Source organism: Canis lupus, chromosome 5, assembly GCF_011100685.1.
Source record: "Canis lupus familiaris isolate Mischka breed German Shepherd chromosome 5, alternate assembly UU_Cfam_GSD_1.0, whole genome shotgun sequence".
NCBI lineage: Eukaryota > Metazoa > Chordata > Mammalia > Carnivora > Canidae > Canis > Canis lupus.
In genome coordinates this window covers 45,105,562-45,115,154 of record NC_049226.1, presented here as the reverse complement: position 1 = coordinate 45,115,154, position 9,593 = coordinate 45,105,562, and positions in this window count along the sequence as shown.

The window sequence follows — 9,593 nt, the reverse complement described above, 5'->3', positions numbered from 1 at the left end:
TGATGTCTTTTCATGCGCATGATCTTATTAATCTTTAATTTTTTAACCCTTTGAACATATATATGACATATATATACAGAAGAGTTACACAAAACAAATGTAATGGTTGGTTGACAAATAATAATAGCAAATCATTATAACAGATAATTATAAGACAAATACCCTGTTATTTGCCACATCAGTAAGAGGACATGCCGCTATCTAGAAACTTCTTGCTTGTTCCTTCTTGATCACAAGTTTAGTTTCACCTTTAAAAAAACATTATATGAACTTAAGAGGCATTCTTTCATAGATGGTCTTGCATTACATGTTTGTGAGATTAAGCCATTTCTTTACTCCCTTTTAAAGCAAAAACATTTTTTAAAAAAGATTTTATTTATTTATCTGAGAGCGAGAGAGAGCACAAGTGAGGAGGGGAGGGAGAAGTAGGCTCTTCACAAGCAGAGACCCTGACATGGACCTCGGGATCATGACCTAAGCCGAAGGCAGATGCTTAACCAACTGAGCCACCCAGATACCCCCCAAACAAAACCTTTTTAAGAGAGTTGTCTTTGTTCCCTTCTGCAATGCATCTCTACATATTTTTTAAAAAGGATCTTATTTATTTATTCATGAGAGAGAGGCAGAGACATAGGCAGAGGGAGAAGTAGGCTCCCTGTGGCGATCCCGATGCAGACTTGATCCCAGGACCCTCAGATCATGACCTGAGCCACCCAGGCTCCCTGCATCTCTTCGTATTATCTCTTAAACCCATTCCTGTTAATCTTTTGTTTGCAGTACTCTACCAAAACTACCCCTGTCATGGTTACCAATGACATCACCTTTCCTAAATCTGATAGTCAGTTATCAGTGTTATCACTGTCTGCTCATTGTAATCCTTCACTATTAACTTTCAGGTCACCAAACACACTTGGTTTCCCTCCTTCTTCATTGGCTGGTCCTGTCTCCTTTGCTGGTCAAGAGCTTCTCTGAGGTTTTACTCTTGGAATGCCTTAATGTTTAGTCCTCAGGAGCTCTTTCCCCTTGACACGCTGATGATTTCATGCAATCTCTTTATTTTTTTTCTTTAATTTCTATAATTGTGTGCTGGTGACTCCAAAATGATAGCTCAAGTCTTGACCTCTTACCTCTCTATAAGCTGCCTAGTCAACATTTCCATTTGGATGTGTAGTAGACATCTCCAGTTCTACATTCTCCAAACAGAATCTTCGTCTTGCCCAAGTCTACTCCATCTGTAGTCTTTTTCACTTCCAACCACCCTTTCAGTTGTTCTGGCCCCACAGTCATCTTAGTTTTCTCCCATTCCCTCATACCTGAGATGTAATGTGTTAGGAAATCTGCTTTGCCCTATCCTTAGAATCAATCCAGAATATAATTACTTCTTATCACCTCCCTGGCTGCCACCGTGGTTGCAGCTGTCATTATATCCCATAAGAATTACTGCAAGGACCTCCTAACCGGTCTCCCTGCCTTTATCCTTTGCCGTCTATGATCTATTCTCAAAATTGCAATCAGAGTTCTCCTTTTACTGTGTATATCAAAAGATGTCACCTTTCTGCTTCAAAAGCTCCAATGGCTTTCTAGTTCATACAGAGTAAAAACCAAATTTCTTAGGATCGCCTACAAGACCCCTACCTGATACTTCTCTCCCCTTTACCTATCTGATCTCATTTTCCTACTGTTTTTCTCACTCGTCTTGATATTCCTTGACTATATCAGAGGCCACCTTTGTTCTTCAGTTTCCTCTGCCTAGAATACACTTTAAATGTTCAAATACTTTTCAATGAAGCCTACTCTGAATATCACATTTTTCCCCCACTTGTTCTAATAGTTCCTTTTTTTGGTGTTTTCCGATTTTCTATGGAGAAATTTAAAGGAGGCAATTGACCACTCCTGACTGTTAATCTGCCATAATTTCCCCCTTCTTGTTCCTCACAGAATATGTTAGCTACCAAAATGGCCTACAAGGCACAGACACAGGTCAGATCCAAACTCCAAGAGAAGGAAAGGGCTCTAGATAAGAAAAAAAAAGTAGGGCAAGAAAATATGCCTGTTTCACTGTCCTGGGGAATTGCTCATATTAACCTTCTGCTTTTCAGAATGAGCATTTTGATAATCTTGGATGCGTTGGAGCAAGCGTGGGGTTGGCTTTGGGTGGGTTTCCATTAGTGGCCTCTACTCATCGTTTCCAACAGTTTCCTTCTGATGGGTTTGGAAAATGGTAAGCTATTTGTGAGCTTCTAACACTATCACATTTCCTTGCATTTGGAGGGAATGAAGTCTAAAAAGCACTCTTGTCTCTCACGTAAACAGTTCCGAACCCGGCTACGACTGAATATCACATTTAAAACTATACATCCTCTTACTTGCAATACACTTTCTCCCCTTTCCTTTGCTTTTCCCCATAGTACTTATCACCTTTTAAAATACTATGGCTGGGACCCCTGGGTGGCTTAGCAGTTGACCATCTGCCTTTGGCTCAGGGTTTGATCCTGGGTCTGGGGATCGAGTCCCACATCAGGCTCCCTGCAAGGAGCCTGCTTCTCCCTCTGTGTCTCTGCCTCTCTCTCTCTCTGCGTGTCTCTCATGAATAAATAAATAAAAATTTTAAAATAAAATACTATATGACTTCTCATTTACTATTTTTTTCCTGTTTTATTTCTATTCAAATATGAACTCTATGAGAATGGATTTTTTTTTTTTCTATTTTGCTCACTATTGTATCCCCAGTACCTGAAATAGGGCCTGGCACACAACAGCTGCTCAGTAATTTTTTTGTTGATTGATGCCATATAGAACTGATAGTGGCAGTTGTTTTACATTGCTGGATATATTATATTATGAATATAATATCTTTTTGTTTACTGATTCTGAATAACTGGATCATTTTCATTTCTCCCTACCTTCCTCCTTCTCTTCTTTCCTTCCTACCTACTTCCATCCTCCTTCCTCCCTTTCTTTCTGTTTCTTTCTTTCTTCCTTCCTTCCTTCCTTTTCTTTCTCCCTCCCTCCTTTCCTTCCCTCCTCTGTTCCCTTCTTTCTCCTTCTCTTCCCTTCCCTTTCTCTCTCCCTCTCTCCTTTCTTCATTCCTTTCCTTCCTTCCTTCTTTGTTTCTTTCTCCACCATAAACAAAACAACTATGATTCTTCTTCTACAAGTGTCATGGTGCACAGATGCAGGAGTTTCTTAAGAGTATAAAACTACTAGTCAAATTACTAGATCACAGGGATTACAGATAGTAGCTTTGTTAAATAATGCCACATTTTCCCCCAATGGGTCTACCAGTTTACATTCTTGCTTTCATTGCTCTACATCTTTGCTGAAACTTAGTATTATCAAAACATTTAATTTTTGCCCATCTGATGGGTATGTATTGTTGTCTCATTATTGTTTTTTTTTTCATTACTAGTAGGATTGAGCCTGATATCTGTAAGTTATGCTGTAGTCACAAATGATCTCCAAATCTTATTGACTTAATGAATAAAGCTTTATTTCTCATCCATTCAAAGTTATGGATTGAGGCAACCCTCCAGGGCAATTGTCCTTTGTAACTCAGAGGTCTAAATTCAGGGAATGTCCATCATTCTGTAGCTGTACAATCTGCAACACAAGTCTTTCCCAGTTGGTATGGTATGAGAAGAAAAGCATGGATAATCATGAGCCAGTTTTAACTACCTTTATCTGGAAGTGACATGAATTGTTGCCACTCACATTTTAGAAGCAAAAGAAGTCATGTGGTATGCTGAAATTCAGGGAGGTGGGGAAGGTTAATCTTTGGTGCCAAAAGGAAAATAAATCTGGGAATACTGGTGAGTAAACAATTTATTAGTTACCTGTTGCTGTATAACAGATTACCCCAAAATTTAATGGCTTAAGACAACACATATTTATTATTTCAAATATCAAGTGTTAATATATTCATAGGTGTGTTTCTGGGCACTATATTTGTGCTTTTGATCTCTTTCTGTATTTTTGCCCATATCCCATTGTTGTAATTACTGCAGATTTAAATTAAATTTTGCTATCTGGTAAGTGTAGTAGCAAATCTTCCCACCCTGTGCAATTTTTTCAAGAGTGCAATAGCATTCCTTGGCCTTTTGCCTTTCATATACATGCTTTTGGATCAGCATTTCAGGTTCTATAAAATTTGTTAGGAATTTAATGGAGATTATGTTGAGATTGTGTTAAGTCTATAAATAATTAAAAGGAAATTGATATCTTTTAAATATTTGGTCCTAGAATCCGTGACTCCCAGTATATTAGGTCTTCTCTGATTAAGAAATGTAAATGTTGTTTAATATTTTCCTTAGGAATTCTTGAACAAGTTCATGTTAGATTTATCAAAAGAACTGCGTATTTTAAAATTTATTTAAAATAATATCTTTAGAAAAATTCATTGTTGATGCCATATAGAAATACACTTGACATTTAAACATATTTTCAAATTAATAGCTTCATTGGACTGTAAGTCACATATCATAACGTTCATCTTTTTATGGTATACAACTCACTAGTTTTTAGTACCTTAACAGACTTATGCAAATTTATGCAGCCATCATCACTGTGTAATTTGAGAACATTTTTATTACTTCTTAAACTCTGTATCCATTAGCATTCATCCCCCAATCCTTCTCCTGTCCCTTAAAACCACTGATTTGCCCTCTGTGTTTATGGATTTGCCTATTCTGGATATTTCATATAAATAAAATCATGGGGCCTTTAGTGACCAAATTCTTCCACTTAGCATGTTTTCAAGGTTCATCTATGCTAAAACATGGATCAGTACTTCATTCTTTTTTCTAATAGCCAAATAATATTCCATTATATGGAATACTACTTTTTATTTATTCATTCATCAGTTGATGGACATTCGGGTAAGTTTCCACTTCTCGGCTATTATGAATAACGCTGCTACTAACGTTTATGTACAAGTTTTTATGTGGATGTATGTTTTTATCTTTTTTGGGTATATAACTATGAATGGAATTTCTGAGTCACATGGCCACACTATGTTTAACACTTAAAGATCTGCCAAGCCACATTCCAAAGCAGCTTTCATTTTACAATTCCACCAGCAATGTGACCCTTAAATCTGCATTGCCAACATGCCAAGCTTAAAAAGATGTGATTAATGCCATTATAACATTTTCAAATAAATTTTATTTAAATACTTATAAATACTTTTATAAGTATTTATAAGAAATATTAGGCACAGCAATGCCGGATATGCAGTGAAAATTACTGTCAAATTTAAGTGCCACATACTTGGGAGTTTAAAATCTTTTTCAGGGGGATCCTGGGTGGCTCAGCGGTTTGGCTCCTGCCTTCAGCCTGGGGCGTGATGGGGCGTGATCCTGGGGTCCCGGGATCGAGTCTCACATCAGGCTCCCTGCATGGGACCTGCTTCTCCCTCTGCCTGTGTCTCTGTGTCTCTCATGAATAAATAAATAAAATCTTAAAAAAAAAAGGTGAAGTATAGATAAAATAAAAAAAACATCTTTTTCAGAATTGTGAACACTTAATAAGTTTAGGTAGACTATGAGAAATTTTTGTGGATATTGATTCTCATTGAATGAAAGCAAGTCACGTATTCTTCTATAAAGTTAGTAGGCTAGGTTCTTCCCACTTATACAATTTTATGGTACCAAATAAAGTCTCCCCAATGCAAGTGAATACAGTCTACTTTCAGGTAGTATGGGAGAGTGTTTGCCTGGCCAGTGCAATCTCTCAGTGATCTGCCCAGCTGGGTGAGAGGTGTGGCCCTGCCTAGAACAGCATAGAGACTTGCCGAGGAGAGCACAGAGCTGTGGAGGAGCCACTGCTTGGTGGATGGGTGGATGATCTTGAAGAAGAGAGTCATGTGTTTGAATCACAGTAGAGCACTATGGACTGGCAAAAGAAAATGACCTCTTAAGGAGAGGAGACTCTCTTAAGGAGCATTGTGATACTAATTTTAAAGTCTTTGGCAATTAGTGGGGAAAAAAACCCTGGAAACAATATAGACTTACAAATGTGTATACATATGGGTATAATAGTGAATGAGAGAGAAAAAGGAGGAGTTGGGGGCAGAGAGAGGCTTTACTACTGGGTTAATAGTTTCTATAAGGTTTATGGGAACATATATATGTTTTATCTGTTGGTACTAGAAAGTAGCTAAAGATTTGAAACAGATTCTCAGGAGCTTCTATAATATATTATAATAGGCTTTAAACGTGTAAACTCATGTTTAAGGATAGCTGCTACTAAATATTTGTTTTGTGAAGGCGTAGGACAACTTAGTTTTTCTGAGAATCATATTTTCTCATTTTACTTTATCCAGCAGCTGTTATTTGGTTGTCTAAACCTATGAAAATTGAGAAACTATGAAAATGAGATAATTGAACAATTAGATTTCTGTATGTACTAACAAAATTTTTGAACTAAACTGGTTAGCATTTAGGAGATAAAGAAGAAAACAAATTATAAGCTGACATAGATAGCATTTAGGAGATAAAGAAGAAAATAAATTATAAGCAGACATAGACGCTATATAAACAGAGAGAAAAGATAATGACACATACATAATAAGCACTCAGTAACTATAGTTGCTGCTATGTTATTAAGATGTTATCCCTTAGAATTATGACATATTTACTATATTAGACCTACCCAGGAGGTAGCTGTTTCTCTAGTGAAATGGGTGTCTTGAAACAACACTGCTACTCACAGGTTTGATTTGAGGGAGAGAAGATTTTTGTACAGAACAAAAGGATGTAAAAAAATGTTCTTTCTATAAAAAGCAGTCATCTGGACAAGTGGCTTCTTGAAGGGTCTTTTGATTCTAAATGTGCAAATCAGTTCTCACACAGGATTTCCTATTGTCTTTTATGATATTCTTTGGCTGATCTTTGTTTTTTCTGACCATAGGTTCTATGAGAATCTCTCTTATAACCCTGAAATTATGCTTCATATGCCTTCCCATTCTTCAAGGGGTCAGTTAACTCATTACTCCTCTCTGGTATCTGTTACGATTTCCCCAAACTAGAAGTAATTTCTCTGATTTCTCCTAATTACCCTCTTTCTTGGTAGTTGTAATTCTGTAAATGTAGACATCATGAATTTTAAAGATATACTACCATTTTTGTACCTCCAGGAAAGAAAAACCTCTGCCTATTTAACCATTTTACAGTGCTTTCTTATCCTTTAGAATTTTTCTTTTGTACCTACTGGAATAGTTCTTTTAGAATTATTTAAATAAAAGATTTTTTGTTTAAATTGTGTCATTCTCATAAGGAAAGTATAAATCAAAGAAATTGGTTAAGGAATTCTTTTTCATATTCAGAATCTGGGTTTTTTTTTTTTAAACTAGTTTTCAACTCAGTGCTGTTGATATCAGTATTTTTCCAAACACTAGCATTTTCTGGATTATCAAGAATATTTGTGATATAGCACTACATAAAAGAATGCTTCACTGTTGTTTCTTAGATTTTCTACCAGTGTCATCCGTTTTGCAGACTTTATGCTGGTTCTGTATATGATCTTCCCATAAGATGTCAACACAAGGTTTTCAGACAACGCTCAGGGCTCCTATTTCTTCAAATGGACTTTAAATAGTTTGTTGACCAAAATATTGATGGGTTAAAATTGTCCAGGCTGTCATGAGGTAAGCACCCCAGTTTGTCTGTATGCAATCAATGACAACTCAATCATAGCCGCTACTAGGCTATTGGTAATTGTGAGATGACATCAATTTTAACAAATATCTTGATGGCAGAGGTGTTAACATATTGTGAACCTTAAAGTAGAAGAAATACAAAACTACTCTCTTCTTTTGTATTCCTTAGAGTTCAGCTAAAATTTCACTTCTGTGAACCTTTTGTCGGCCCCTAGGACTTTGTTACTGGTATTTTCTCTGAAATCTCATAGCCCTCTATTTAGTTAAAAGGACTAAATAATAATTTTACATGAAAGTGATCCACACGCATGGTTACAAAAACCAACTGCAATAAAAACAAAACAAAACAAAACAAAGCCTCTAGTTCCCAGCTTCGCTGCATTCTCTATGCCAATGCTGACTTCAGGAACAATTAACTTGAACCATTTCTGGTTTTGGTTCTTAGACCTGTGGTTATCTCTGTAAAGGCTGAGTAATATACTGACTTCTTTTCTTTTCATTTACCAACCTTAAACAGATACCATAGTAGAAGAGAGTTTAGCTTACTAGTTTGCCTTCCTTCTTTCTCTGTTCCTACATATAATTATATTAATTTTCTGAGCTTTTTAACTGGTTACATTTGTAATTCCTTCCACTATTTCTGTTCCATTCAGTACAGACAGTTCCTCTTGACTTCCTACATGATCAGGTTGGTATATTTTACCCTTTTGCCTTTCTCCTGTTTTTCCTTATATGATCATACTACCTGAGTTTTGAGAACTTTATATAGTGAAAATATTGTTAATATTTTGTATTTGTGAGAATATTGTTAATATTTCATATTAGTATTGTAATTAATTGAATCTTTCATTTTGGTCTATTGGTTGAACCAAAAAGTTGAAAAATCAATAAATAGCATTAATGTTATTATGACTTGGTAAATATCATTCACTGCAGAATCAAGAAGTGTTCCAGGATTACATTTCATTTAATGTGACTCCTTAGCCAACCAAAGAATATTCCTAGAATCAAGGTTAAGGGGATGCTTACTTCTTTCAGATGGATTCTTTAACTCTAGTATTTGGTCAAAATTATGCCAAATATGGGGTACCTGCCTGGATCAGTCCATAGTGCATGCAACTCTTGATCTTGGGGTCATGACTTCAAGCTTCACGTTGGGTGTAGAGCTTACTTTAAAAAAAGTATGCCGTATTTTACTTTGGTTCATATTTAGAATAGGACTTTCTATAAAGCTTTTCTTAACTAACTTTATTTTTTCTTGTTAGGAGAGGGTAGGTGGGCCTTCTTCATTATATCCTTAATTTTTTAGTTTTTAAATTCATTCTCTTTATTTTTTATTTTTATTTTTATTATTATTTTTTATTTTTTATTTTTTTAATAAATTAATTTTTTATTGGTGTTCAATTTACCAACATACAGAATAACACCCAGTGCTCATCCTGTCAAGTGTCCCCCTCAGTGCCCGTCACCCACTCACCCCCACCCCCCGCCCTCCTCCCCTTCCACCACCCCTAGTTCGTTTCCCAGAGTTAGGAGTCTTTATGTTCTGTCTCCCTTTCTGATATTTCCCACAGATTTCTTCTCCCTTCCCTTATATTCCCTTTCACTATTATTTATATTCCCCAAATGAATGAGAACATATAATGTTTGTCCTTCTCCGATTGACTTACTTCACTCAGCATAATACCCTCCAGTTCCATCCACGTTGAAGCAAATGGTGGGTATTTGTCGTTTCTAATGGCTGAGGAATATTCCATTGTATACATAGACCACATCTTATTTATCCATTCATCTTTCGATGGACACCGAGGCTCCTTCCACAGTTTGGCTATCGTGGCCATTGCTGCTATAAACATCGGGGTGCAGGTGTCCCGGCGTTTCACTGCACCTGTATCTTTGGGGTAAATCCCCAACAGTGCAATTGCTGGGTCGTAGGGCA